The 26,050-nt window shown below is 43.1% G+C and overlaps 2 long non-coding RNA genes across 4 annotated transcripts; one reads left to right on the top strand and one right to left on the bottom strand.

Moving 5' to 3' along the window:
* The first annotated feature begins 66 nt into the window (after nucleotides 1-66).
* On the top strand, nucleotides 67-16,233 carry LOC113977935. 3 transcript variants are annotated; one of them, XR_003537446.1, is made up of 6 exons: nucleotides 67-220; nucleotides 4,531-4,669; nucleotides 6,043-6,223; nucleotides 10,835-10,924; nucleotides 13,314-13,491; nucleotides 15,900-16,233. It is a non-coding gene; the product is annotated as an uncharacterized LOC113977935 (long non-coding RNA). The 3 variants fall into 3 exon arrangements; XR_003537447.1 differs by lacking the exon at nucleotides 4,531-4,669; XR_003537448.1 differs by lacking the exons at nucleotides 67-220; nucleotides 4,531-4,669 and adding an exon at nucleotides 4,688-5,285.
* On the bottom strand, nucleotides 1,937-7,825 carry LOC113977934. The gene is made up of 2 exons (XR_003537445.1): nucleotides 7,695-7,825; nucleotides 1,937-2,181 (listed from the first exon to the last, which is right to left on the bottom strand). It is a non-coding gene; the product is annotated as an uncharacterized LOC113977934 (long non-coding RNA).
* Nucleotides 16,234-26,050: the final 9,817 nt, after the last annotated feature.

Below are 26,050 nucleotides of genomic sequence, written 5' to 3' on the forward strand. Positions count from 1 at the left end.
AACACGCAAGGGCTGCGCCTCGGACCGTTCGCCTGCGCGGGGCGGGAGGAAGCGAGGCAAGGAGGGAAGGAGGCGGTGCTGGGGCGGTGATCGGCCCCGGTCGGCCGGGAATCGAGTCCGGCCGCTCCGCCCTCCGCGTCCCGGGGCGCTGCGGTCAAGGCGCGTCCGCCTCAGGGGCGGCGGGAGAACCGCCAGGCCCGTGAGGGCTGAGAAGGAGGAGGTGGTCCTAGGGGCGGACCCGCCGTGCCCGTTTCTGCCGGTACCCGGCGCCGCCGCGGGCGTTGCTCGCAGTGCTGAGCCGCGAGCGCAACTGGCTGAGTGACCCTTGTTTTTCAAACCTGGTGCTGCCTGTGTTCTTCAGCCATGGCACCCCCTCAGCCATGGCACCCTCTCAGCCATGGCACCCCCTCAGCTGTGACACCCCCTCAGCCATGACCTCCTTAGCCATGACACTCCCTCAGCCATGGCCCCCCCTCAGCCATGGCCCCCCCTCAGCCATGTCATCCCCTCAGCAATGATCCCCTCAGCAATGTCACCCCCTCAGCTGTGACACCCCCTCAGCCATGACCTCCTTAGCCATGTCATCCCCTCAGCTATGTCATCCCCTCAGCCATGGCACCCCCTCAGCCATGTCATCCCCTCAGCCATGACCTCCTTAGCCATGACACTCCCTCAGCCGTGGCCCCGCCTCAGCCATGGCCCCCCCTCAGCCATGATCCCCTCAGCCAGGTCACCTCCTTAGCCATGTCATCCCCTCAGCCATGGCTCCCCCTCAGCCATGACTCCCCCTTAGCCATGACCTCCTCAGCCATGACTCTCCCTCAGCCACGGCCCTGCCTCAGCCATGGCTCCACCTCGTTGCTCTGGGCTGTAGTTCAAGGGGTCATATCTGGTTGGCCAAAAAATGCCATGCTTAATGCTGGGAACTCTCCCTGGCAGCCTGCCCTGTGTGGGGGGCAACGCCAGCTCCATCTCGCCTCTTCCAGCACCTCGGAACCCCCTGGGAACGGCATTTTCCCATCTGGATGAGAAATATCCACACACCCTCTTCACGATAAATCCTGTCTTACCAGGGAAAGTAATTTGAAAACATCCCTACTGATAAATGAGGGGTATTTGAAGCCCTGTCTGTTTGTTATGTGTTTGTATGTGAGATAGTGCAGCGGGTTCCTGATTCCTGGCTGAGCCTGAGAGCTGCTGCAAGATCATCATAAATAATCCACAGACCGGGTGAAGGCTGAGGCTCCATGTTTGCTTCCTGATTTAAAGTGCCAAGGTCACCTGGAAGGCAGCGATACACTTCCCTGTGCAATTTCCCTGTGTGCTTCCTCCGGATACGGAGGCCGCTTTGGTCAGGAAATAGGAAACCTGTAGATTATGTTAGATACAGCTTCAGTGTCTTGCCGGTCAAATGTGCGTGATATATTATCGTATATTATAATATTTACTCATTTCTCTATAATTTTTCAAGATTCTCGGTGCAGAAGTGTGTTTCAAAACACCGAAGTTGGGTGTTTCTGCGATTTCAAGCAGAAAGTGCTTCAAAATACTGCAAATAATGGTCTTGTCTCATCGGAAGCAGGCAGAGGCATTAAAGCTGTAGGTATATTCCTCACCTACACACATCTCTGAGATACACATGCCCACACTGCAGCTGAGCCCTCCCCAGCTTCTCACTTTGCCTGCAGCAAACAGGACAATCCCGACTTCCCTGAGACATTCTCACTGCCTCCTTTCAGTTTTTAAATCACCAGCCACACCTCAGTGCTGCCTTCCCACTCTCTGCTTGCTTTGTGAATGAAGTTTCTTATCAGGGCCATTGTAATCAAAGGCAAAGCTGGGAGGGAGCAGGAGGTGAAGACAAGAGACAGGAACCATGATCAAATAGCTGGGATGTTCCTTAATTAAGTAAATCTTGGGATTACGCAAGCTGCTGTTCCAGTTTTCTCAGGAAAGGAGATGTCTTTATGAATCACCATCAATTTTCATTATCAGCCACCGCATGAGACGTCAGAGAGCAAGAGTAGCATCTTCCCCACAGCACAGTTAGCAGATGAGTGTTCCCAGTTCTCTTCATGTAGACAGGGGAACTCGTTTGGGATTTTGGGAAGCATGTCTAAGCCAGGACCTCAGGCAGCATCTCCTTTGGGCCGGTTGCATTCTGATGACCCAAACTCACTCCTGGAAAAAAAAGGTTTTTTTCCTGTGCTTCTTGCTTGGTAATCAACATTAAATTATTATACATCATTAAAACACCATTGTTCTGGACAGCTATATTTCCTGTGATGATGGAAAAGACTTCTATGACATGCAAATACTTTAATTTCAAAATGCTAGAAACTTTGCGATCCTTCCCAATGAAACTCATGCTAAATCTTAATTGATTTCTGAAGAAGAACACATTATTGGAAGGCACTAGTGGGATTGAGTTGGAAAGCCCTCTTGCTTTTCATCCCAGTGGTGTGTTTCTCCTAAGCCAGGTGGTTTGTAGGTGTCCCTGACTCTGATGTGGCTCTTCTGCTGGTCCCTGTCCCCTTGTGAGGGACTTCACATCTCATCTAAAGATCTAATGGCTAAAGGAAAGGCTGCATTTGTTAATTCTGGATATTGCAAAGCCTTGATGTCGTAACATCAAACTCTGCTTCTGACAAAGCTGCATCGTGAAAACCACGTGAGAGGGGAAAATATTCGATTTGGTGAGAGCGAAATACAGGGTTTGGATTGCTGCACTAAAAATGGAGAAAATGCAGAAAAAAGAAGTTAGTCCTAGAGGTAAGAACAAGACCTTTTTCTCTTCACATAAAGACAAATCATTCTACAACATGTCTTTAAATCCAGCATCACAGAGTGTTCCTCTGTGGCCAGACTAGCACAGCTCAGTGCAGTGCAGCACCTGAGCCACGGACACCACCAGCCAAGGATCTGGGCCCTGCTTCAGTTTTAAAGAGAAAATTGTTTCTATGAGTGAACAAAACGCTTTGTGAAACCCAATACAATTTAGTGAATCGTCATTTATTGTGTAAATATTTAAATTATATATAGATATGTATTGCAATTGAAGGTTCCTTTTGTTCTCTGTAATTCTCACACCGGTCTATTCATCCATAGCTTTTCCTTGCTGCATTTTGGAGAGGTTTTCCATAATTCATTCCGGTTGCAGAAGTCTTTGTGTAGAACACATTTTGTCTGTGCCTTGGCTCTCAGAGTCCTTAGCAATGACATTTTAATGGTGTTTGGGCTGTGTTGGGATTGATGGTCCACGTTGGACTCTTTCCTGTAAACTCTGGCACCTCGTTTGCCATCTGGCTGGCTGATAAGAGCTACTCTGAGCAGGGCACTTCATCTCCTTTCCTTTCCCTGTGGCAAAGCAATGATGATCTTGGATAAATTCTTTACTTAGGAGCAAAGATTGTAGGAAATTTATAAGCATTATGGAGGAGTATTAAAAGACCCAGGTTTAACAGCCAAGGCCTTACATTTTGAAGGCAGGTTCTCTATCAAGTCTCTGTTCATCTTTCTTGAACAATGTAAACATCTTTCCCTTCTTCCTTCCCATTCTTCCACCAGAGTCACCTTCCTTGATTTGTGCTGGACAGAAAGTCAGAGCCTGTCTGCCACAACAGGGCTATAAATTATGCCTTGTCTCATTTCCATTAAGCAAATAGAAGTCTCTCTAATTAATTCCATTGGATTAAGTCCACAGAAAATGTACTGAGGATTCCGAGAGAGCTGCTAGTTAATGTCTTAAAAAAACCCCTTCTTCTGACTACCTGTCCTTGAAGGATCAATCCTGCCATCTCAAAGACAACAGCTTTTGGGATGAGGCCTCGTGCGAGCTCCCAGCTGCAGATATATCTTGCACAGAGGAAATTGCGACAATTTTTGAAAAATTACAGCTTTTATAACTCTTTCAAGACAATTCTCCCCAGGCAACTGTCAGCAGATCCATCCTGGGCATGGAGATCTTACCTTTCTTTATGTTACAAGTTATTTTCCCTTGGCCTGGGACAGTGTTTAACCCAGATGTAACATCAGTTCACAAGTGTGGACGTGTTCAAAGCAGTACCTGTCCTGTCACCATTCTTGGAGCAGACAAATCAAAAGCTGATATTCAGATCTGATCCCCAGCAAATGTAGTGGCACATTTGTGGCTGCCCCATCCCTGGAAGTGTCCGAGGCCAGGTTGGAGCAACCTGGTCCAATGGAAGGTGTCCCTGGCCAGGGGGGTGGAATGAGATGAGCTTTTAAGTCCCTTCCAACCCAAACCAGTCTGGGATTCTTTGGTTTTAAGGAGACTGGACTAAAGTCTGATCCTTTGGACTACACACGTTCAAGAGTTTCTGATCGGGCATGAGCTGTTAAAAAATCTCTAGTTTATGGCTTTCCTGTAGAACTTGAAATGTGGTTATTGTTTATTTAGGACCAGGAGCCTAGTTAAAATTAAATGCTTTCCAGCTGTATTAAGTTGTGGTTGCAAATATGTTCTACTTGTACATTATAAAAATGCTGATTCTTTCCATACACCTGTAGGTCTTTCGTGCTTCCATAAGGACAATCGTTTCTTTGGCTGAAACATCCTGTTCAGAGGGTTACAATGAAACACTTTGCACTTGAATTGTTTGCCTTCCTGACCCCTCAGCTTTCTGCCAGCTTCTGACTGTGCCTGCAAGTAAGAGCTTTGTACTATTTGTCCTTGAGGTTGCACTTACTAAATATGTTTGCTGCCTGTACTGCAGCCTGGGAGCTCCCAATTTGCTTCTCCTTCTTTTTATTTTTCTCCATCTGAAGCTACATCATTACTAATGAAAAACCAAAATGTGAAGAAAAATGAGTTAGAAATTTTCAATTATGGGTGTTTCTTCAAATATTGAGAATGATAACACTGTGAAATTTCTTTTACAAGAAAAGCTCTTTTTTCAACTTTTACAGAAGAGCCCAGTGGCCCTCAATTTTATTTTTTTAATTAATGCTAACATAAAGCTATGAGAACAAAATTGATTTAGGAGTTGGACTGTGCATTTGTAATCTCTGCACAAGCAGAAGAGTAGATTTCTAAAGTTACTTTAACTCTGCTTATATGTTTCGGCCACAATAATGCTATAACTAACTTAATTAGGAAAAAAAAAAGAAGGAAAATGTAGAAAAACCTTTATGTCCTGTGAAAGGAAAGCTATTGCTGCTGTGAGAATTGCTATTCCTGCTGGCAGGAAGGCAGGAGGTTAATGAGAACCCCTCCTTGAGGGTTGGTTTTCTCAATTTTCTCATGTGCACAGGAACAAACCAAAGTTGAGCTACACTGTTTCTTGATCAAGAGCAATGAATTAGTTTTAAACCCCATCATTTATTCCACAGAACACAGAAATTTAGTGTAATTGTGTCTTCACTCTGTATTGACAGTGTCTGAAAAATAACTTTCTGAGACATTGATTCTCTTTGACTTCATCAGTGTCACGTTATGATAGGACAGAGCAGCACAGGGAAAAGTGTGAGGAGCACATTTGGAGCAAGAGATACTTTTCCTGCATCACCAGTGTCTCCCCTCCAGAATTTGAATTACCCCACGGCCTTGAGAGGGGACAAAAAGGCTGGAGAGATTTAAAATTCCAGCACTCTGCCCATGGGGACGAACTAGATGCACCAAGAGTCACTCGGTGTCACGCCCATGTGCCCTCCTGAGCACTGCAGATTCCACTGGAAGGTCATGCCTGTCACTCTTTGGCCCCATCCTTCTAGCACAGAGAGTGAGAACAGCTACAAGCTGCCTCGTGTTACCCAGGAGCATTAATTGTGCTGGGTGGAATGCCCAGCTTATTTCTTTAAATGAATATATGTGTATCCCACAGTGCCATCCTTACAGGCTGGGCATTAACCTACCAGCACAGTCAGGAGAGGCAGTTGAACAACAAACTCAATTTTTATTAAGATGAAACACTCTATTTTGACCCTGATGTTAAGGACTCAGTTATTGTCATATATAAGACGGAGAGTTTGGCACATGCTGTCTGTGGTGCCAGGATAATTGCTGTGTGTGTTTTGTTCCAGCTCCAAAGCTCTGCAGCCATCCCTACCAGCAACAGCAAGTTCCTGCTCCTGTCAGTTAAAAGCCTGTTTACCTTTGAACTCAGTGGGAACAAGAACCAGGCCCTTGTGCAACTGTGGGAAATAATTGACTGCAGTAACATTTCCATCAGCCCTGTGAGTTGATTTGAACCAGATTACTCAGGTAATTGCAGCAGGGTTTACTTACAGTTTTACATCCTTAATTACCACCCAAGTCTCCAGCTTTAGGAATGATACGTATTTAGGGACAAGAGGAAAAGGCACTAGTGGTTTTCTACAAGCTGTGTTCAGACCCAAAAACTCACGTGGCCACTCCAAAAACCAGAGTGTGTGTTCAGCTTTTGTGAATTCTAGGAGGTACTAGAGCAAACAAAGCAGATGTTCCTTTTATATCAGTCCTGAGGCCTGAAGTTTGAAAAGAAACCGAGAATGTTGTCTTGCTTTCCCCCAGAACTGATAATCTATCTTCATCTCTTAATTTTTGCCTCCTGTTCATTTATGGTGTGTCTTCTGAATGTCCTTTCTTCGCTAATTTTCGTTGCCTGCTTTTATGACTTTTGGCAAAGCCCAAGGTGATAAATTACTGACTCTTCATTAGAGAGAACAATCCCCAGTGGCTCTACCTTGTGGTACTTTTATGGGGTGCCTTATCTTTTCCTTTCACTTCTAAATGAACATATCTGACGTGTTTGATGGGAAAGGGGAAGTGGCATTACCATTTATAAAGTCCAGTTTGAAATCTGTAAGTGAAAGCTGGGTCCCTTTTGGTTTTGTAGCCACTCCCTTTTTATGAGTGAATTTATTTGGAATTCTACTATACTTACTTTTCTTGAAGTTTTCCCTACCGTAATCTCTGATCCCATCACAAAAATGAATGACTGTAGTCTCACAGCAGCTCAGAGAGATTTACAGACCTCATTTTGCAGCTTAAGAAGCTGAGGCTCAAAAAGGCCAAGTCATTGGTTCGAGTCACAAAGGAAGAATGGAGCAAAACTGTGAGTTAAATTTGGAACACCCAAGTCCTGTATACACACTTTCACCCCAAAGCCATTGTTCTGGTGTGATGCAAAGAGCAATGTGACTCATGCACATACATGTCTTTTTTATATAACTATTTAGAACAGGACCACCTTATGAATATCAATAACCCAGGATGATTTTTGGGAGGAAATATCCAGAAAGATGAATTATCATTTGGATAAGATAAAATACTTGAGGTTTTTTAAGTCATCAGTGAAGGTTGATGGCCAAAATAACTGGCTGGCTGCAGGTATCTTCCCATCTGCTGTAGTATCTTCCCATCCTTCCTAGCTACCTCCCTGAACAATTGAATCCTGGCACTAGGAACTGCATATTTGAGGAAAGAATGGTCACAGTGAAAAGTTTGGTGGAGGAGACAGAACAAGGAAACAGTCTCAAGCTTTCCAGGACTTCTCAATTTCAGAATTAAAAACTCCAAACCCAACCCAACCAAACAGGCCAAATGAAGGAGACATCATTTGACACTGTGACATCATTCCTGTCAACAGTAACACTCCCACAGTCTTCCCTTACCCTTCTCCACTCAATCCATCTTTAGCCACAAACTAACTCTCTTGACAAACTTGACTTTGCCAGTCCTGACTCCTCCTTACCTTAGGGCTTGCTTAGCTCGTCATTATCCACGGCCATTTTTCCAGTCTCCATTCAAATTCCCAGGCCCACCTCTGGTTCCTCTGCCTGAAAACCCACCTTTGCCCACCACACCCCTCAACACTGGTTCCTTGGGAACACTCTCTGCCTGCTCCAGGCTGCTCCCTCCCAGCTGAGGTCAGGGAGCAGCTGGTGGAGTTGGATGTCATTCCTCCCCTGACAGAGGCTGAAACACTTGCTCTCCTGTGTCAGACCACCGGCACTGTACGTGCAGCTGCTGCTGTGTCCGGAGGAACAGGAGATGGGAAACCTATTCCTAGACATGGGAAACACGTGTCCTAAGTCTGTGTGGTTGAAGCAAGTCAGTTCTGCGGAATAATCTTGGATCATTCACCTGCTGCCTCCTCTTTGTGCTGAGGGGCTGAGCAGATTCCAGGGACTAGGATGGCACTGCAGTGTGCCTTTGGCTGGGTGTTGTGCTTCGCTCTCAGGGCATTGGGATTTGGTGGTGGACACGTGATTGAAATGGCTGAAATACAGAAAATGAGCTAGTGGGGAAGAGGCACAAGCTGCAGCTGGACTAACATTCCCTTCAGGAGAAGGGGAAGGGATGACAACAGCTGTCACAAGAAGGGATCCCTTTTTTTACAAGCAAAGCAGAGATGATTTACAACAGCTTATTGCACAGGCTGTTGGATTACTTGGGATGACTATTCTACAATCACCTGGAATTCCATTCATAACAAACAAAGGAGAGAGTTTTTCAGGATGATCCTGATCTCCTTCTATGAAAACAGAAATACAACAGACATTATATGTGCATCCAGTGCCACCCCCTGCCATGAGCAGGGACACCTTCCACTAGCCCAGGGTGCTCCAAGCCCCGTCCAACCTGGCCTTGGATGAAGGTGACGGGTGCATGACAAACTGTTATTCCCTAAATCCGTCAGCAATAGGGGACATAGGTTGAAACAGGTAAGAGGTAGATTTGAAACTTTAATTGAAGAAAGTACTTCTTTAAATGACATGTAATGAACTTCTGGAATTTGTATCCCGAGGAGGTGATGGAGGCTGATTTGGAATGGGATTACACGAATTCATGGATGCCAGCTACATGAATAGCTACTACAGGGAATAATCAGAGATGTATCCTCTAATATCCCTAACTCAGGGCAGTAGGAGGGACCACAGGAAGTGGCTCACGGGCTCTCCTGAAACAGCATTTTCTGTTCCCAGTTGTCCGTGAGATGGACCATTGGCCTGAGGGCCTATAAATAGGCCTGGGGTTGCTAAATATGTATCTCAGATACTTGGATTTGCTTTAGTTTTGAGTACTACAGTACCCAATAATCTGTGAGCAGAATACAGTGTCCATAAACAGCAGATAAAACACTCAGGGGTACTGTAAAACAAACTACAGCCAGGCACAAAAATAACCACTTCGAATACATGCTGAGGAAGAGTTTACTCCTTCATGGTCCAACATTTTTGGTATCAAACAGAACTTGTGCCTAAAATTACTGCTCTGGTTTCCTGAGTCCTTTGGAGGTATGGAAATAAATAGTTTTGTAGTTGCAGAGGTCTCTGGAGGCTGAATTCCAGGGGAATGGTACTGGAATGTAGCCCTTTTTATCTCTCTGGAAGCTGCCCACAGTTAGGGTGGGTGCAGCCTGAATTTTGGGATTTTTAATGGCCCAACATACTCCTCGTGTTGTCAAACACTCACAGCACAGCAGTGATTAACTTTGAACCTGTTCTGATCTACAAGTGACCCAATCTACTGCCAGCACATCACTCATTACAGCAAGTGAGACATGTGGGGGGACAAAGAACCCCCATTTAAAGATATGAGATGAGCCAGTTTGTGTAATTTTTTAAATTATGGCTCAGATTCCTTTCTGGGTCAGTACATTTGCTGCATATTGATTTTCCTGGAGTTACATAAGGCCTAAACCAGCCCTTTGTCACCAAAAGCAGCGCAGCTGTTTCCAGGACCATGAGTCATGCATGTGACTTCTCTTTTTAACTTCCCACTGGCTGTTTAAAAATACACTTTAAATCAGTTCTGCTTTTCAACACCAAAGAGAAATGGCAGTAACTTTTCCCAAGAACTGGAGATTTGGGCCAAACATTAAGTTTGTGCTGGGAAGTTGTGTTAAACTCAGATATTGACATGATGTTGCAGAATATGGGAGATATATATCTGATTACATCTAAAATTCAGGTTGGAGGTACTGGAATTGTCTTATTTAAGATACAGTGAAACAAATTAATGTCAGCAGCAGTGGGGAAAATTGAGAATTTCGGGCTACACTGGCACTTTTTTGGGAATGTGTTCATTTACAGTTAATTAAACATTAAAGCCTATAAAAGTGGGTCTGCTGAAAAAAATAATAAACACAGGTACAGGGTGAGAGTGAAATTCTCCTCGAAGTATCTTGTGTAATCCCATCTGGATTAGCAAAACAACCACTGATGATTAAGACCAGCTTTTCCTTGGCCTCTTCCTGTGGTGTTGCAGAGCTGTAACAACCTGGTCTTCATGTACTTGTTTTTGAACCTTGTTTTGTTTTGCTCCAACTTTTGTGCCAGGGATTTAACCTGACCGGGATGTGCCTCCAAAGGGAACTCTTTGTGCTCTTCTGGAGTAACATCATGTCATTCCTGGCCTGGGTCCCTGCCATGATCCCAAGATGGAGCAGTCTGTGCTCCCAGCATCTCCCAGGTGCCTGCTGGGCCGAGCCAGACTGTGGGAGCAGTGGCTTTACAGCAGTTTAGATTGGATTTGCTGAAGTCACACCACTAATTATACAATATTCACATATCATATTATATTTGTATGATAAATATGTGAAATCCATATATTTGCACTTATCACCTCTAAGGCTTTTGATCTGCTTTGTGAGCTGAGAGGACAGCATGTATCCTCCTGGCTGCTGTGTCCCAGGTCAAAAACTCAGGGAAGGGTTGTCAAGTGACATCTCCTACGTTTGTACAGTTCCATTCATCTCACACACTTGCATAAATTTCAACAAATAAGTTATTTTTAGTAAAAAGAATGGCAGAGGTACGATAATGCAAGAAAGGCTGAGACATGACTTGACAGTTCTTTTGTACATTATGAACCTCTCTGGTTTTGCAGGAAACTCAAAAACCCGATGCGAGGTTTTTATGATGGATTTTTCCAAGGCAAAAATCCATGGACTGGCTTCATACCACCAGCACAGTTGAGGTAAATGAATGCATTTAAGAGGACAGATACTAGATTTTACATCAATTTGTACTGACACACCCAGAAATACATACAAGAACACAAATAGAATTTATTTATTTTTATATATGTGTGTATGTGTCAAAATTCTATCCCAGCCCAAACCAAGACACTCTGTGAGTTGTACAGAGACATGTGTCAGCTCTTAGGTGGGAGGTATATCCAAGTTACCTTCCTTGGGATAACCCTGTAAGCAACCACATGCACAAGTCAGGGCAGGATCAGGCCCTGGCTCTGCCTTTTATAAAGCAAAGCTGCTGCTTAGCAACTATTTTCTGCCTGGATGAAAGCAGGAACCTTGACAATCATAAACAAATATGTAGGTCCAGGCAGAGGCCAAGTTAAATAAAATGTCCTTTACCCCAACTCTGTCTGCTCCTTTTAATTCATGGTAAAAATTTCCATGAAAAACAAGAGGGAGCGTAGGACACAGAGCTTTAAAGGAGGGGGTTAAAAGAGAAATAAATATGATGCACAGGAAGTTTTCAGCCACTGTAGGAAATAAATAAGACCTCCAGAGGAGATAAAAATAATTTAATTCAGTCTTTTGAAGGCAAAATTTAAAGTGGATTTAAAATTTTCCTGTTTTCCCTCCACAAGTAATAATTACAAATATGTGTTATTTCTTCCATAAAACTTAATGTGGAATGAAGAGGCCAAGGAGTCACTTTGGATATCTTTATTTACAGGTATTTTTGGTCATGTCACCCAGACATTCTCATGCATTAATGAGAATTAGTGCCCAAGGATGAGCTCCAAAAAGAGAGCCCCTGCCAGGAGCCTACAGAGCTCTTGCATTTGCTCACTGACATCATGTGCTGCCTGGAAAATTGCTAAAAGCCCAATTTCCAGAGGTCTTTGTATCCCTAGGGATGCAGCTGGCACCCAGACACTGCATTTTCAAAGGAAAATCTAATGCAAAGAAAATGAGGTTCCTAAATCTCCGGGTAACTGGATGCTTAATCTATTAAGGTACTTTTGAAAATCCCATTAGGCATCTAACTCACTTCCCAGCCCGGCTGGAGGGTAAATCCCTATGGACTGATCTCTCCGGAGGCACCTCTCTATATTTTTTGAGTGCAATACACATAATCATGGCCCAATATCCATGTAAAATAGCATAAAATCTCCCCAAAGGATGAACGAGACAGGCAACCCCACTGTTTTCATCTCCTGACCTAGAAATTTTAGGGCAGAGAGACTGACCTTCATGCCTTTTCCAACAAAAAAAGGCTTCTGGGTAACACGGGAAAAATACAGAGCCCTGCTTGTATTTTCAAAAGCACCTGAACCTTTTGCTTTTCTTGGAGGCTTAAATACTTCCAAGCACCTGGTGCTAAGGATTTAACGGTGAAGAAATCAACTTTGGATGCTAAAATTGTGGCATTGCTTTGAAAATCCAGTCAATAGAATCCCAGAATGGTTTGGGTTGGAAGGGATACTAAAACTTATCCAGGGACAGGGGCATGGGACAGGGACACCTTCCACCAGCCCAGGTTGCTCCAAGCCCTGTCCAACCTGGCCTTGGACACTTCCAGGGATCCAGGGGCAGCCACAGCTTCTCTGGGATCCTGTGCCAGGGCCTCCCCACCCTCACAGGGAAGAATATGGAATGGATTAAATTGCTATACAAATCCAGGAATAAAAAATACAAGGGAAATTGTCTTTTGAAAATTGCTGAATCTTTAGGAGCACAGCGAGAATTTTCCCGTAAAGCAGAAGGGAACACAAAACATTTGAAGTCCTTAATATAATGATAATGCTTTTAAATTTACACTAAGAGCAAATGACACACTCATATGTTTAAGGTTTTTTTACTGTAGAATTTCCATGTTTTGGCCCCGAGGGCTGCATTTGTACAAACCCATTTTGACACACTCACTAATCTTTGGAGGGCTTTGAGTAAGGAAATTATGTGTAAGCCAGAGGCATGCCTGCATAATGCCATCATAAACAAAGTTAAGCAAGACAAAAATACATGTATATTTTCTGTTTATCTTCCTATATCAGGTGTTGAAAAACCTTGATGAATTGGTGCTGTTATTTTTAAGCAGGTTAAGCTGGTTTTGTCACTAAGTATTGGGGGGGTTTTGATAAGAGACAGAGCAGTGCTATCAACTCTGTTTAGGAGGCATGGAACACTGACAGACTTCGTGATGGTGCTCTTGATACCACTGCTCTTAAAAGACAAATTAAACCTCTAAAAAGTACCTTTTAAAAATAATTCTGGTTAAAACAGAAGTATCTGTTTTCTGGGAAGCGTCTCTTGGATGGGAAATCACAGGGTCGTGTGGAAGCCAAGGAGGGTTTCTGGATTGCTGATGGTGACAAGGGCTTTCATTTTCATAAGGTTTTCCATCACGAGATTGATGCTCCCCTTGAGCCCGAAAATGGCTGGCAAGAGACTTCTGGGTGACTGGAGGAGACTGTCACAGCAGAGCCTGTGGGGAGATGCTGGAGTCACTCAGGCAGAGCAAGTCCTTCTCTGAGCCAACTGATCCTTGGCAGGTTGCAAACAGAGCAAAACTGTGAGTAACTACCCTCAGAATGGAAAAGGGAGATGATATCAATTAACTTTGGTTGCATTTCCATCAGTGCTCATCAAGGGAAAGTACTCCTGGGTGAAAGAGAACATCACATACAGGGCATTCAGGAAAACACCACCAAAGCTGAACGTGGATGAAAATTTAATGGGGCTTGTAGATTATGACTGGTGCCTTTCATGACCACCATGGAATACCCGGGGAAGTCATGTGATGGGAAATTAAGTTTACAACCCCAGTCCACATGAGTGGATGGAGCCTCCTCATGTATTATGCTCTAATTGCAATTAAGAGCTCTGTGTACAGGAAGTCTCTTAGCAATTAAATGTTCTGCTTGAGCTTGGGATCAGGAGTGTACTCAGATGTAACTGTTGAGCTGGAGAAGGTCTGTAAGACCAAAAGCAATGTGAGAATAAACAAACACACCTCCTTCATGGAAAACAACATAGGATCACAGAGTCATTAAGGTTGGAAAAGGCCTCCAAGACCATGGAGTCCACCCTGTGCCTGATCCCCACCCTGTCACCCAGCCCAGAGCACTGAGTGCCACGTCCAGTCACTCCCTGTGCTCGTAAACTCTTGTGCAAATACTTCCTGAGAATAAACATAAAAATAGAACATTCAGTTAAGCCCTAGAAGTGTCACAGTAGCAGGACCTTCCCCTTCAGGCTGGTGACAGACTGAGGAGAGTCCTCCATGGCAGCCAAGCTCAGGCTTGGCCTTAATGACCTTAATGACTCAATGGGTCAATAGGCCAAAGCCCAACTACCCCAACTTCAGGCTGTGACACCTGAACTTCAGGCTGGGAGGAAGAACAAGATCTTCCTCACATCAAAGGATCAATATCTTTCATTTAAATTTCACAAAGAGCTAATAAAGCTCACCCCATCTTTGCACAGAGGAAGCACGTGTCCATCTCAGCTCCCGAGTGCTGATGTCTCAGAGAGATGGGAAGCAACTTGCCCAGTTGAGCTGGATCCCTGTTTTAATCAGCAGGTAACATCCTCAACATAAGAAGATATTGGTTTTAGGTATTAACACTTCATTATACAAAACCTGTCTTCAGCTGAAAAATAGGTTGTTTAATGAGGGAATAAATACAATGAATCCCTTTGAAATGCAAAACTGCTTTTGGTAGTAGCAGAGTAAACATTAAAAGTACTTCTTACTAATCAAACTCAGATGTTCCCTGCCCAAAACTGGATGCACAGCAGTCAATGGGCTCAATACAACAAAGACAAAATATAATTAATAATAATTAATTAATCACATATATATAATTATATATATTATATATATATTATATATATATAATTACATATATATATAATATATTAATTAATTAATCCATGCAGATTCCACCAGAAGGGCACTATAATACCCTCCTCCAGTTCTCTTTGTCTCTGCACAGATGTCTTATTTCTTTGCAGTCCATCCATATCAGAAGACAAGCTGGTTTATGCTGGTGAGTTAGTTTTGTTTGACAGTGACATTGTTCCTCAAGGGAATGAGGAGTTATTTCTGTAACATTTCAAAGTTGAAATTTATATTTTAATGTGGCAATAGTATTTAACAGACAGTTAACAAGGCACTGAAATAAGGCCCGAAAATGTCAGCTGTTATGAGCAGTGCTTTGTGGAAAGGGATTATTCACTTGTTTGCTTCATTCCAATATTTATAGTTAGAAATGTCACCACTGTGGAGTTCAACCACCTCTCTCATAATTTAGATAATTTAACTTTTTTAGGGATTTGCTCTTATTTCACAGTGATAACAAACACTGCCACTTTCATAAACAGCCATTATCTCTTTCCCTCCACAAATTATTTTCATGGAGCAAAATACATGGAGAATTTGCAAATATGGGACCACAGTTTCAGATGCTTCCTGTTGACTCTTACCTTGTCCCTCTGTGAGGGTGGGGAGGCCCTGGCACAGTTTGCCCAGAGAAGCTGTGGCTGCCCCTGGATCCCTGGAAGTGTCCAAGGCCAGGTTGGACGGGGCTTGGAGCAACCTGGGCTAGTGGAAGGTGTCCCTGCCCATGGCAGGGGGTGGGACTGGATGATCTTCAAGGTCTCTTCTCACCTAAACCATTCTATGAGTGTCTGATATGGCTGGGAGGTTGTGGAGAGCAGGAGTGACCAGGAAAGGTTTGCAGCTGCCCAAACCCTGTCTGCCCAATCTCAGCAAAACCTGAAGCAAAGGCCAACTGCTCCGAGTTCCAATAGCTAATGTAAATCTACCCTCTTCCAGTTTAAACTCATTATCCCTCGTCCTATCACTACATGCCCTTGTAAAATGCATATATAAGTGTATATATAAAAATATGTAGAGCTGTAAAACCTGGTGGGGACCTTGAGTCATAATTTTGGTACTCACTTTCTCACCTACAGAAAAGTGGCAAATGCACTATTTCTGTGGCTGGCAGACAGACCAGGGAGCAATAACACTCCCCAGTGTGGAACATCTCACATCAACAAGGCTCACTTTGGTGCTGGGGATTCAGTGGGATTCAGCTCCAGTGGGCTCTGGCACAGACCCTAAATACAGAACATTACATGACCTTAATGTTGCTTTTGAAAATAGACTGCTGATATTGAGACTTACATAAAGAAATACATAAATTTACTGTTCAACGTGGTGGATAAATGCCCTGTGGCAAACATCTATTAGAGAAGTAGAATGTAATTAAGGTTACTTAATGCTGGGAAAGTAAACATTACTTGGGTTATTTTGTCATTCCTAATCTATTAATCAAATCCATCTCAGTTATATTTCCTTATTCACTGTCTTTACTAATGGAGCCTCATTTTCCCTTTCTTCTAAAAGTAATATATATGTTCCACTCTTAATGTATTTTATGTTTTAATGAAGAATCTCAGTGTTGAAGTGAACATGGGGGTTTTTTCTGTCTTTGAATTTTACACTTATGGGAACTGTTCCACCAAAAAGCAGCTGGGCTTCACACCCAATACACTTTTTCACTTGCAAAACCATATCAGTTAACTGGAGAAAGCATTTAATCTGCCTGTAGGCTCAGCAACTTTATTTTCTTTAGTGGGGGCAACTAGTCTTTAAGCATGATCACAGGTTGCCCAGAGAAGCTGTGGCTGCCCCTGGATCCCTGGAAGTGTCCAAGGCCAGGCTGGACAGGGCTTGGAGCAAACCTGGGCTAGTGGAAGGTGTGGCAGGGGGTGGCACTGGATGGTCTTTAAGGTCCCTTCCAACCCAAACCATTTGATGATTCTACGATTCTACGACTTTGCAGAAGTCCAGATTCTGGATAGGTTTTCTCTGTCTTTTCGAAATATAAAAGAATTTGCAGGTTTAATAGGTGCTGCTTCATCATTTCATAGTGAACCTGCTCCCATTGGAAGGGCCAGCTTCGTTCCAGGGTTGCTGCAGATGCACAGTAATGATCCTACTAGAGATCAGTGGGGCAGAGTTTTAGATGAGGAGGGGACCAAGGGGTCCCCTTCATTTCACACTCCCCAGGCAGCAGCAGCTTCAGCCTGGTCTGTGCTGTGGGGAAGCCTCCAGAAAGGGTTTCCGAGCTGGTCACAGGAACCCCAAAGTGCCCAGTCACACCCAGGGTAACAGCACAGAGTAACTCCACTTTTGAGCTGCTGTTCTTCCCCCTGGAAGATCCAGGAGAGCAAAAGCACGTCAGGAGACTTCAAGAAGATTGTATGCAGAGCACAGGAAGAGCTCTGGGGCCCTGCTGGGGCAGACAAGGGAACTTTATCCCTGGATGAAGTACTGTTCCAAAAGTTTAAAATCCAGGTGACAGCACTGCTGCAGTGCTCCATGGGCACTGACACATGCACTCTCCAAGCAGAATCCATAGCAGCTCCCAAAATCCCTAAGCACAGAGTACAGCATGTTTATGGCTGTGAAGAAATCCAGGGTAGGAAACCCAGGTGAGATCATAAATGCAAGTATAAAAGGGAAAAGATGAAAGTGCTGAGCTGAATGTATGTCCTTATGGTTATAAACGGCCTCTATCATGCAAAACATCTTTATTTTGTGTCTTGATTTTAACCTGAGGCTGTAACAGCTACTCTGGCTTTGCTTCATTTGTCAGAATTCATCCTGAAAGCAGTTTTATCAGTTTATATCTGCTGACTTCACTGGAATTATGTCCTTATCTCTCTCCTTCTCTCTAATAAGAGATTCCTGAATTTTCATTCTCTCTTTAAAGACTGATAGAAATACCATGTTCTCTCTGTTCATGTAAGCAGAGTCCTGCCCTTTTAGGGTCAAATCTAATTTTTGTTAGGTCGACACAGTGTTTTTAATTTATTTCTGTGGGAACTGATCAGACTTTCATAGGATAAACTAAATTAGGTATCACATCATAGTATACACATTGTTAATTTTCAGGAGATGTCATGTGTTTGGGCAGTTTGAAAGGTGAAGTAACATAAACCAGATTTAGTAGATGGAGTAAGAGCTTCTTATTTAAAATCCTTCAAAATGATTTCACATGAAAACAGCCTGGCTCCAAATGATATCCAGGACATGTCAAATAGTTAATGATACACAGTCAGATCTCATATGACACCATGGGAAAGGGGGGGGGAAGGGAAGATAAAAAAGTTACAAATACTTTCAAGGCTGTAGCTGTTGAAGATGTAAGAAACATTAGCACAGTCAGTGGGAAGCATTATCTGTACTGAGCAAGGGTTCTTTTCTGGATGTGCTTGTCTGAAAGAATTCTGCCTCTACATCTCTCCAGGAAATATTGGATAGTTTATGAGTCTACGAGGCAGCAGTAATTAATTGGAGACACTTAAAACCAAGAAATCCCTGGTGTGAGATAAGGGTTATTCAATTTTTTTGAAAAGAACTCGGTAGGCTTTACATGCCTCTTGAGTGATGACAATTATTCATGACACTACATTTAAGAAACTTAGAGCTTATATGGATATGTGAAAATACTACTAACCTCCTGAGACCCAACTCGTAAGTATAAATTGAAAAATAAACTATTACAGTGTGTAAAGAACGAGTGATGAAGCATTACTGAATATGCAGAAGTATTTTCTGATCACTGACTGCCATAAAAAGAATTACTGAAGTCACTATAGCTCCACTGAACCCATTGAAATATAGAGATTTAAGGGTTCTGATTATGTCTTGGGGCATCATTTGCGGAAGGGTTTTTTTGCATGACCCATTTTCAAATCCATATCCATTTTTATAATGACAGCGATGAGGAGATAACTAGGAGATGAAAAGATTTCTGAGGCAAGCAGGATGTTCTGTGGTACATATAATTTAGTTCTCACGGTCAGAGAACTGAGATACCTAATTATTAATGGCATTAGATGTTGAAAAAACAGATCTGTGACAGGCTGAAGGGGTCAGATTCCGGGACAAATAAAAAACATGAATGTAGGTTACGAAAGTTTTGGTTGAGTAGAACCAAAACTTTTTTAGTCTTATAGTGATGAAGCAATATAAAACTTGCTGGGTCTTTCTGTCAGAGAAAAAGAATTCTGCCTTATTACTAAAACAGTCTCTTTCCATTCCTTGAATGCTTTGAGGAGGTTTTGTTACAAAACAGCAAACTCTGAGTAAAGCTGAAAGTATTTAATACACAACAGTATGAAGTGGCCTCTTACAAAGAAGGTCAAGAGGCTTCATCTGAAGATGAAGGGCAGGCAAATAAAAGGGGAAAAAAAATATCTCTGTCTTTGCTTCCCACATAGGTCACTGCACTTACCTGGGGCAGAGCAGACCTTTCTTAGGCAGGCTCTGGGGTAACTGAATTTAGGTAGCCTGTGATCAGCTTTGACTCTTTGTGCTTATAAGTTCCAAAGCTTATAAGTACAATATTTTTCTTGTTTCTGACCACATGCACTAACTGAGCTGGGAGACCTCGTGACTGTTATGACAGCACAGTTTAAGAGAGGCATTTGTATTTGGAGAGACATGATAAACCCTTATCCTTTGAACTTCCTCTAGGGATTGTTTAGGAATAATGAAGCAGAGCAAAACCAATTCAGAAAGATGTTTAACAGGAAAACATTGCCCAGTTGGACGTAATGAATTGGACAAAAGGGTTTGAAATTTAACTTGAACATTCAGCTTAAAGATATTTACCTAGTGGCAAAGTTTTCAGAACGTTTTCACTCCAAGTATGGTTAATCTGTAATGTAAATACTATCCATGTGTTTGGGAATAGCAGATCTAATGGAAAAGTGTGTATCCAATGGTAAGTACAGTGTACCAGTCCTCCTCTATTTACTGTCCTTTATTCCAGCAGTACTTGGCAAGTAAGTAATTTCTGATACTTTTTTTCATCTGTAAAGGCACATAATTTTCACCTGTTTTGGAAATTCTTGTACTGTATCATGAAGATTTCTCTTGTTTTGACTTGTAAATCAGCAAAATCACAGGTTAGCACTAGTTACAACCTGAAGTTGCTACGGGCATACTGCACAACACAATGATTTCATTCTATGTAAAGTTCAATGGTAAAGAATCATTGGTTTGAAGGATGACATTTTATTATTTTTATCTATAAAGTTGTCAGTTCACACTCAGGTTTGCATGGACTAAAAACCATACGATTTGGGCTGGTCAGGTGGAAATGTCATTTCCATTCTATTCCAGATGGACAAGGATTTCTACTCCCAAATGCTTTAGTAAAAAGGACAAGGACTGAAGAGGTTTGAAGACTGAGCCCTTACTCTCTCTCCATGGCCTCTCAATCAATGTTATATCCAGGCTGTGGCTGGCAGACAGCTCTCAGTGAGTCCTGAGTAATTCCAGCAGGCTGCCTCACTTAGAGAATCCTAGACTGGTTTGGGTTGGAAGGCACCTTAAAGCTCATCTCACTCCACCCCTGCCGTGGGCAGGGACACCTTCCACTAGCCCAGGTTGCTCCAAGCCCCGTCCAACCTGGCCTTGGACACTTCCAGGGATCCAGGGGCAGCCACAGCTTCTCTGGGCAACCTGTGCCAGGGCCTCCCCACCCTCACAGGGAACAATTCCTTCCCAATATCCCATTTAACCCTCTGGCAGTGGGAAGCCATTCCCCCTTGCCCTGTCCCTCCATCTCTCCAGTCCCTCTCCAGTTCTCCTGGAGCCCCTTTAGGCCCTGGAAGGGGCTCTCAGGTCTCTTCTCCAGGTGAATCCCCCCAGCTCTCCCAGCCTGGCTCCAGGGCAGAGGGGCTCCAGCCCTTGGAGCATCTCCTTGGCCTCCTCTGGACTCACTCCAACAGGTCCTCATCTTTCTTGTGCTGGGATTAGACTTCAGGAGTTAGAGCAATGACAACGTGAGTGGTACCTCAGCTGGTGCCTGGGAGAAAATAGAAGCACAGAGGGGATTGTGTTTTGAAGACAAAGGAGTCTGTTGTAGGAGGCTATTTAAGAAAACAAAGCATAAATCATAACACCTACTTGCATGGTAAGGCAGAAATGCACTCAGTCATGTTATCATGGATAAACAAAGCAAGGAGGTGAAAATAGTAGAAGTGTCTGGCTGAGTAATGAGAGGTTTGGATCCATGGACCAACTAGACTGTTTGGGAGCAATGAAAAGAGGTTTCAGAGCAGCTTATTTTCCCTTGCAATCCACAATATGCAGAGTGTGCAAATAATAATGGGAAATGCAAACTGTGCTGCCAGATCTGTTCTTCATTTTTATTCTGCTTCATGTGTTTAGGGAAGGGAACATCTTGCACTTTCCTAGATGCCTCAGTTTCAGTTTCTGTGACAGCTTTTTAACTGCCCTTCCTAAAAACCAATCTTAGTAGAGGGAGGTGAGCAAGACACAGAGCATTAAAAGCGAAGTACCAGAGCTGAACAGCAGTATAATTATCCGAATTACAAGTGATTTGTAGGCAGTCAGTGTGTGAGCAATAAAGGAGGATGCAAGTGTCACTATAGCAAATCTGACAGCACACACCCACCCTGCCTCCTCCTGCATTCCCATCTGCTTCAGATGTCTGGCTAGCCCAGGGCTTTCTGGGCAGATTTACATCTGGTATGAGCATGCAGAGGTGACGGCCAGCACAGCTGCCTGCAAACACGATATCATTGCATGATCTTCTGTATTTAAGGAAAATTAAGTCATTAAAAAAAAAAAAATACAAGCCCCAAAGCCCACCTGAGAACTCCAAAACAAAGGAGCACCATAAACAAGTTGTCGAGATAGAATACAAGACACAGTCCCCCTCCCCTCTGGCTCCATCCAAGGATTCTCTCCCCTTTGTTCTGCTCAAGCTCTGGCATATCTAGGCCAGCATTTACTAATTACCAGGAAATGGAAACCAGTTGCTGAAAAGTGATAAAGGAAAATTCTCACGTTTAAACCCTATGTTGATTTGACAGCAGAAAAAAAAGCTTACTCAGAAGAGCTTTAAGAAAACAAAAAAATAATTGCGTTAGTGGATAATTGGAGCTCAAGCTTGGCACATTATATAATAGCACTTCCCAGTCCAGCTGTGTCTCACCCCTTTCCCCATCCCTTCGAGCACAAGACACAGTAATTGTTACCACACCTTAGAAACTTTCTAGACCACACCTTTCTTAGAAACCTTAGAAAGGTGTGGTCTATTGTTGTTGAATTACATCAGATCTTGAACTTGAATCCACAAGTAGTTAGAACACGCCAATGACTACAGCAGAGAGAAAGAAGAAATTAAGTAGAAAAAACCTGCTTACCCTAAATAATCCCTTTTTTTTCCCCCCGTTTTTCGTAGAATCATTTAGGCTGGAAAAGACCCTTGAGGTTATTTTCAGGTTAGTAAAAAAGGCTTGCAGAAAGGTTTGTTTGGAGAACGGGAAGTAGGTGAGGAGAAGGGGGCTGGCATACCATCAGCTACTAACAGCATGCAGAACATGTGTCTGAAAGGAAGAATTCCTAGTGCTTCAGGCCAACCCATAAAGGCCAGGAAGGTGTTTGGGAGCCTGCAGGGTGCATGTGACTGGCAGAGGTATGCAGCCTCCCCAGCCTGGTCACCAGGGTTAGACATTACCACTGCAGGCAGAGCTGGGAATTCGCCTGCATGGACATTTGATAAGCTTAAGGCATTTGCTTAACTTTATTTCACCTGGTCTAGAGGAAAGTGTCCCTGCCCATGATGGGAGGGTGGAATGAGATGAGCTTTAAGGTCCCTGCCAAGCTGCCAGATTCAGCCCAAATACATGAATTAGCATTGTTTGGTTCACGGCTGCTTTCTGAGGTGCTTGTCAACTTATGACGTGCTCTGAAAAAAAAAGTTGTTTTCCTAAAGCAACTTTTAAAAGGATTCAAAATGAGAAATATTGGGAGCATATGCAGTTTTTCTGAAGGGGGAAAGAAATCCCTGAGTAGTCTGCAGAAGTTATTGTAGTGCTAGTTTTATCAGTAGATTTGCAATAAATCCATGGGCTTATATATAGAAACAGAACTGTCTTAGCATTCTGTGAGGAAAAGGCTATTTTGGTCTGTTCATCCACTAAGGAGATAAAGCAGACTGTTCTGTCAGCCTTGACAGCAACTCGGAGTTTTCCTGGATATGTTTAAGAAAAGGGTTTTATAACTGTTCACCATATGGAGGAGAACATGTGATGCAGCCTAAAGCTATTTCCTTTGAAAGCAGAGCTTTATTCCTGTAATAAAGTCATGGATGGAAAAGCCTGTCATTAACCTGACAAAACAAGGTATCTGGCACGGTTCAATTACAGCACATTTCACTGGATTAAATTTGCAATTCCCTCTATTAGTGCCTGCAGTGGGATATAGAATAACCTTATATTTTAATGGCCCTGTGATTTTTTTGGCTGGGGACCTCTCAAGAAGGTGGCTCTGAGGAGCTGGTTAGTCCAGAGCCATGTGGGACTCACCACTGGAACAGACACTGAGGTTGTGAGACTATTCCATGCCTTAGTGAGGTGACAAGGGACAGAGGTCTGGCAAAGTGTTTAAATGAGACAGTATTTGCTGAGTCCAGTGGACTTCTTTGAACAGAAGGTGTGCTGTGCTGCCCTGGAGCTCTGCCAGCTACTCCAGGCACAGGGATTTTCCAGGCAGAGGGGTGACACTATTGAGTGCAGAATTCCTGATTTCTTTCTGCTGGTGTCCATTAAATCAATATGTAAAGATCAGGCTAGTGCTTTTCATGGAGGAGGCATCAGCTGTCTCTTGTCTTCTCCAAAACTTCCTCCTCTGAGGGACAGCAGAGAGGAACAGGCTTTAACTCTCATCAGAGCAGGAATAGCTCCACTGCAGCTTTTTGCTTTATCCTTGTCCTCTCTGCAGGGAGGAAAACTGCTCTGGGAAGTCTTTCCTCCTCCTTTCTGTCAGAGGCAGCCTGAGTGCAGAGGCTGCAGCACAGGGGAGTATCTTTTCCATGTGTGTGGGGGCCTTTTCCTTTCCAGTACAATCCTGGTGTGTGCTCCTTTGTCCCTGGCCTGACCTCCCACCACGGAAGACAAGGCAGTGTTAGAGCAACATGCACCCACTGGTACTGGTGAACTCTCTCTCTATTTTAACTAGTGAGCAGGAGAGAAAACATTCATCAAAGCAAACACTAAACCAGACTGTTGGAAAGTAGGGTGATTGTTACAGGTTACAACAAGACCAAGACTCTTAGTTGTTACATGTTCTAGCCAGACCTTTGTGTTTGGTTAAAATAATAGACATTTATACTTGGAATAAAAGACAATATCCAGAGGTATTTAGCGTGAGCAGGTGTACATGTCGGGGCTTAAATTCAGTGAAGGATGTGAGTAAAAGAATTGTTGCCTTGCTTTTTTGTCCAGGAGTACTATCTTACTAATTGTGGAACACAGGTCTGCACAAGATGTTGTCCTGAGTAAGAGCAGAGATAATCACTGCCATCATGTAAATAATGCTGCAATGATAGATTTTTTTAATTAACAGTCTTAGGGGATAAGAATCATGGCCATAATTTTGAAAGCATTTGCAAGTAAATGTACTGTATGTAACCAAAATAACCTCTGGAGCACAGCAATGAGGAACAAGGGTTAGGAACTCAATCTGAGGAGATGAGACATGTCCAGAAAAGGATAATCCTTCTAAAGGGGAATGGTATTCCCATCACTACCTTGGAGAAATCCTAAATGTTAGATCCCCATACATCAGTCAGTAGGTCAGCACTTGCCACGAAGACTCAAGCTGGCTTTCTGCAGTGGGAGATACATTTTAATTTATCTGTGGGTGTTTTGTTTTGGTTTGTTTTTTGGTTTTTTTTGGTTTGTTTTTTTTTGTTTGTTTGTTTGTTTGTTTGTTTTTTGTTTTTTTTTTTTTTGCTGGCTGAGGGCCTCTGTAAAGGGCTTCAGGTAGAAATTATGAAATAACTGATGGAGCACCAATTCTTCTGATTATTTGCAATGTGATTATTTGCTATGGTTAATTTTTTATTTATAGTCTTACAGTCCTTAATGGACATGGGGATTTCAGTGGCAGGAGGTAAAGTGAGTATTTGTGAAATTCGGGGCTGCAATCTAGAACTTCGGAAAAAAAAAAATCTAAACATGGAGAAACTATTAAATATTGAGAAAAACATTGCAAAATATAAAAGAAATATAAAAAAAAAGGAAAGGAAACTTTGAAGCTACACACAGAGCAACACCGGAGCTAGCAAAACAAAGGCTAGTCTTTGATTACTTATGGGTTTAAAATGAAAAAAAAAATAGTAAAATAAAAAATACTAATTAATGTTCTGTAAACCCAGGGAAGAGAATTTTCAGCAGAGTATGAAAATTTACCGGGGGTCCTTGGCTCTGCCCCTGCCTCCCCCCCTTCCAAAGCCAGCCTGTTGTTAAATTTTTGTTCAATTGATCCTTGCCATTGGGTGGTTGTGGTTTTGTTTGGGGTTTTTTGTTTGTTTGTGGTTTGGTTGTTTGTTTTAAATGAGAGCTGCAGCATCAAGAGTCAAACCACGTTTCTTTCTGCAGTAAGTGAAAAGAGATGGTGCTGCAGTTCCTGTCTCCATTACTGTGGGGAGAGTGTGTGTGTGTGTAAATTGGAGGGCAGAGTGAACCCCCGGGTTTCTTTTTAATGTTTTAGTTAATCCTTTAGCTTTGGGGAAAAAGGGATCAGTAAGAGGCGAGGAAGGGGAGTGGTGGTGACTGGTGTTTGTCTCATGCAGACACTGCAGATAACCCACAATGCTGTGAATCAGCTTCAACTGGGCCCACTTAGGCACTGAACATCAGCCATCAGCCCTGCTTTGCTGAGCTGCCACCCGTGCATTTTTATATATATTTACATATATATTTACAATATATATTTAATAGTATATATAATTATATATTACAGTGAGGCACTGACAAAGCTGTGGCTGCCCCATCCCTGGAAGTGTCCAAGGCCAGGTTGGACAGGACTTGGAGCAACCTGGGCTAGTGGAAGGTGTCTCAGCCCAGGGCAGGGTTGGAATGAGATGAGCTTTAAGGTGCCTTCAAACCCAAACAATTCCATGATTCTATGATTATTTGGAATAGAGCAACAGGAGGGAAAAAAAGTCAGTCTGACTGAAAAATACAGAAAAAAACTTCTGTGTAATGTGAAAATAGATAATAAAAGC

The sequence above is a fragment of the Neopelma chrysocephalum genome, unplaced genomic scaffold (assembly GCF_003984885.1).
Source record: "Neopelma chrysocephalum unplaced genomic scaffold, ASM398488v2 Primary Assembly neopelma1_281, whole genome shotgun sequence".
Classification (NCBI taxonomy): Eukaryota; Metazoa; Chordata; class Aves; order Passeriformes; family Pipridae; genus Neopelma; species Neopelma chrysocephalum.